Source organism: Electrona antarctica (genome assembly GCF_951216825.1).
Source record: "Electrona antarctica genome assembly, chromosome: 4".
Lineage (NCBI taxonomy): Eukaryota > Metazoa > Chordata > Actinopteri > Myctophiformes > Myctophidae > Electrona > Electrona antarctica.
This window is the reverse complement of record NC_136809.1, coordinates 1,172,021-1,177,210: the sequence shown is the minus strand read 5'-3', so window position 1 is coordinate 1,177,210 and position 5,190 is coordinate 1,172,021. Positions and strand designations below refer to the sequence as shown.

Sequence of the window (5,190 nt, the reverse complement as noted above, 5' to 3'; positions counted from 1 at the left end):
GATACAGAGACACCTCCCTGACAATATAACGACACAGAGACACCTCCCTGACAATATAACGATACAGAGACACCTCCCTGACAATATAACGATACAGAGACACCTCCCTGACAATACGATACAGAGACACCTCCCCGACAATATAACGACACAGAGACACCTCCCTGACAATATAACAATAGAGACACCTCCCTGACAATATAACGATACAGAGACACCTCCCTGACAATATAACTATACAGAGACACCTCCCTGACAATATAACGATACAGAGACACCTCCCTGACAATATAAAGATACAGAGACACCTCCCCGACAATATAACGATACAGAGACACCTCCCTGACAATATAACGATACAGAGACACCTCCCTGACAATATAAAGATACAGAGACACCTCCCCGACAATAAAACGATACAGAGACACCTCCCCGACAATATAACGATACAGAGACACCTCGCTGACAATATAACGATACAGAGACACCTCCCTGACAATATAACCATACAGAGACACCTCCCTGACAATATAACGATACAGAGACACCTCGCTGACAATATAACGATACAGAGACACCTCCCTGACAATATAACGACACAGAGACACCTCCCTGACAATATAACGATACAGAGACACCTCCCTGACAATATAACGATACAGAGACACCTCCCTGACAATACGATACAGAGACACCTCCCCGACAATATAACGACACAGAGACACCTCCCTGACAATATAACAATAGAGACACCTCCCTGACAATATAACGATACAGAGACACCTCCCTGACAATATAACTATACAGAGACACCTCCCTGACAATATAACGATACAGAGACACCTCCCTGACAATATAAAGATACAGAGACACCTCCCCGACAATATAACGATACAGAGACACCTCCCTGACAATATAACGATACAGAGACACCTCCCTGACAATATAAAGATACAGAGACACCTCCCCGACAATAAAACGATACAGAGACACCTCCCCGACAATATAACGATACAGAGACACCTCCCGACAATATAACGATACAGAGACACCTCCCCGACAATATAACGATACGACACAGAGACACCTCCCCGACAATATAACGATACAGAGACACCTCCCCGACAATATAACTACACAGAGACACCTCCCTGACAATATAACGATACAGAGACACCTCCCTGACAATATAACGATACAGAGACACATCCCTGACAATAAAACGATACAGACACCTCCCCGACAATATAACGATACAGAGACACCTCCCTGACAATATAACGATATAGAGACACCTCCCTGACAATATAACGACACAGAGACACCTCCCTGACAATATAACGACACAGAGACACCTCCCCGACAATATAACGACACAGAGACACCTCCCCGACAATATAACGACACAGAGACACCTTCCCGACAATATAACGCTACAGAGACACCTCCCTGACAATATAACGATATAGAGACACCTCCCTGACAATATAACGACACAGAGACACCTACCCGACAATATAACGATACAGAGACACCTCCCCGACAATATAACGATACAGAGACACCGCCCTGACAATATAACGATACAGAGACACCTACCAGTGGCCTCCTGGTGGCGCTATAATAGGACAGGTCTCCACCAGGGCAGGTCAGGTTGTGGCCTCCTGGTGGCGCTATAATAGGACAGGTCTCCACCAGAGGGCAGGTCAGGTTGTGGCCTCCTGGTGGCGCTATAATAGGACAGGTCTCCACCAGGGCAGGGCAGGTTGTGGCCTCCTGGTGGCGCTATAATAGGACAGGTCTCCACCAGGGCAGGTCAGGTTGTGGCCTCCTGGTGGCGCTATAATAGGACAGGTCTCCACCAGGGCAGGTCAGGTTGTGGCCTCCTGGTGGCGCTATAATAGGCCAATGTGAAAAGGGTGAGATATATTCCTCAGCCTATAGTAAGAAAGTCTGTGAAAGATTTCACGTAAATTGCACGCTGCGTTCGTGATTTGAGGCTTTTTGTCCAAAACGGGCCAATCCTGCAAACTTTGAAAGCCAATGTTAGCCAATCAGGATGCTAAACTTATTTTTCATTTTTTACTATTTTGAAAATAATTTAAAAATAGTTCAACTAGCCGATCTACATCTACATGTTGTGAGCTATTTTCGAATTAAAGGTTTTTTAAAAATAGTAAAAAAAAGAAGGCAAATAAGTGTACAATTTACAATGTAGGCATTTAGCAGATGCTCTTAATCCAGAGCAAGAACAAAAAAGCATGGGAATACATCACATATATAAAAAGCATGAAACATGCGTAAGCTAAGAACGTAACTAGAACATATCTATATAATGAAACTATACATATAAACTATACATATACACTATACTATGCTGCACATATGTACTATGAAGTGCTATGACTACATACAATGCAATTATAGTTCTGTCTACATGACATGCTATAAGCCTGTTTCAAATGCTATCTAAGTCTAAAAAGTGCTATCTAAGGGGGTAGGGTAAGTGCTATGGGCCATGGTGGCAGCGGTGGCCGAACGGATAGCGGCGCGGTCTAGATACCGGAAGGTTCCCAGTTCGAATCAGCCGTCCGACACGTTAAAATTACCACCGCTGAAATGCCCTTGAACAAGGCATCAACCACTACGATGAAATGTGTTCTATGAGCAGGGCATGGCTGGAAACAAGTTCTTGAGCTTAGCCCAGATACCCTGGGTAAATATAGATTTCATTTCATTTCATTTCATGGTGGAGTCTGAAAAGGTGGGTTTTCAGACTACGGCGGAAGATCGGGAGTGAGTCTGTAGTTCTGATTGCAACAGGAAGTGCATTCCACAGTTTTGGGGCCAGAAGGGTTTGGGACGTGTGGGGATAAGGGTTAAGATAAGGGTTAAGATAAGGGTTAAGATAAGGGTTAAGATAAGGGTTAAGATAAGGGTTAAGATATAGCCCACTGTGTAACAATTAGCAGGATTTTTGGACAGAATCAGGAGGAGTAATATATTTATTTTTCTCCAAAGGTCGGCCTCCTGGTGGCGCTGTAACAGGCCAACTGGTGGCGCTGTAACAGGTCGGCCTCCTGGTGGCGCTGTAACAGGTCGGCCTCCTGGTGGCGCTGTAACAGGTCGGCCTCCTGGTGGCGCTGTAACAGGCCTCCTGGTGGCGCTGTAACAGGCCTCCTGGTGGCGCTGTAACAGGCCTCCTGGTGGCGCTGTAACAGGCCTCCTGGTGGCGCTGTAACAGGCCTCCTGGTGGCGCTGTAACAGGCCTCCTGGTGGCGCTGTAACAGGTCGGCCTCCTGGTGGCGCTGTAACAGGCCTCCTGGTGGCGCTGTAACAGGCCTCCTGGTGGCGCTGTAACAGGCCTCCTGGTGGCGCTGTAACAGGCCTCCTGGTGGCGCTGTAACAGGCCTCCTGGTGGCGCTGTAACAGGCCTCCTGGTGGCGCTGTAACAGGCCGTTTGGGGCAGAAGGTTTATCGTTGGCATCCAGGGAGTGTGTGGAGAATGTGGCATCGACCGGGTTAACGGTGCCAGAGATTAGCTACACACACACACACACACACACACACACACACACACACACACACACACACACTGCTCTACACACACACACACACTGCTCTACACACACACTGCTCTACACACACACACACACTGCTCTACACACACACTGCTCTACACACACACTGCTCTACACACACACACTGCTCTACACACACACACACACACTGCTCTACACACACACTGCTCTACACACACACTGCTCTACACACACACACTGCTCTACACACACACACACACACTGCTCTACACACACACTGCTCTACACACACACTGCTCTACACACACACACTGCTCTACACACACACACACACTGCTCTACACACACACACTGCTCTACACACACACTGCTCTACACACACACACTGCTCTACACACACACTGCTCTACACACACACTGCTCTACACTCACACACACACTGCTCTACACACACACACTGCTCTACACACACACTGCTCTACACACACACACTGCTCTACACACACACTGCTCTACACACACACTGCTCTACACTCACACACACACACACACACACACTGCTCTACACTCACACACACACACACACACACACACTGCTCTACACACACACACTGCTCTACACTCACACACACACTGCTCTACACACACACACTGCTCTACACACACACTGCTCTACACACACACTGCTCTACACACACACTGCTCTACACACACACTGCTCTACACACACTGCTCTACACTCACACACACACACACACACACACACACTGCTCTACACACACTGCTCTACACTCACACACACACACACACACACACACACTGCTCTACACTCACACACACACACACACACACACACTGCTCTACACACACACTGCTCTACACTCACACACACACACACACACACACACACTGCTCTACACTCACACACACACACACACACACACACTGCTCTACACTCACACACACACACACACACACACTGCTCTACACACACACTGCTCTACACTCACACACACACACACTGCTCTACACACACACTGCTCTACACTCACACACACACACTGCTCTACACACACACTGCTCTCCGCAGCTCGACCACGCCTGTTTTTTTCTTGTTTGTTTGTTATTTTACGTCCCGTTATGTTTCCATCACACGCGCACGCGCGCAGATCATCAACAGTGTGAAACAGGCCTACTGTCCTCTCGCGCGCGCGTACACACAGACACACACACACACACACACCTAAAAACACCGCAGATTCATCCAATCAAATCAGAGCACAGCCTCCTCCTCCGGAAACCAAAACAACCAATAGAATAAAAACCTCTTTATGTTCAAAACATTCAGGACGATGTTCCTCAAAACATTATTATTGTTGTTATTATTATTATCTACAACAACAACAAGACACTGTTATGTCTCTGTTTGGCTACATTGTTGTTGCTCGGTGTGTGATCTTGTAGATCTGGCTACATGTTGGCTACATTGTTCCAGATAGCTATGATGGACGGTGTGTGTGTGTGATCTTGTAGATCTGGTGGCTACATTATGTTCACATCATGATGGTTATTATTATTATAAATCAGATCTCCAAACTCACCTCGTGTGTCTCCAGAGTGACACAGACAGACACCGGGAGGACGCAGG

General features: G+C 47.2%; 1 protein-coding gene across 1 annotated transcript in view; it reads right to left on the bottom strand.

Annotated features, from left to right (window-relative positions):
* The window catches only part of LOC306922146 (spectrin beta chain, non-erythrocytic 1-like), a 140,061-nt gene that overhangs the window by 134,670 nt on the left and 201 nt on the right, over positions 1 to 5,190 (bottom strand). The window contains exon 1 of the mRNA XM_079499541.1: positions 5,144 to 5,190. This exon is cut by the window's right edge and continues 201 nt beyond it. The gene's annotated coding sequence lies outside the window, so the exon portion shown is untranslated. The remainder of the gene's footprint in view (positions 1 to 5,143) is intronic.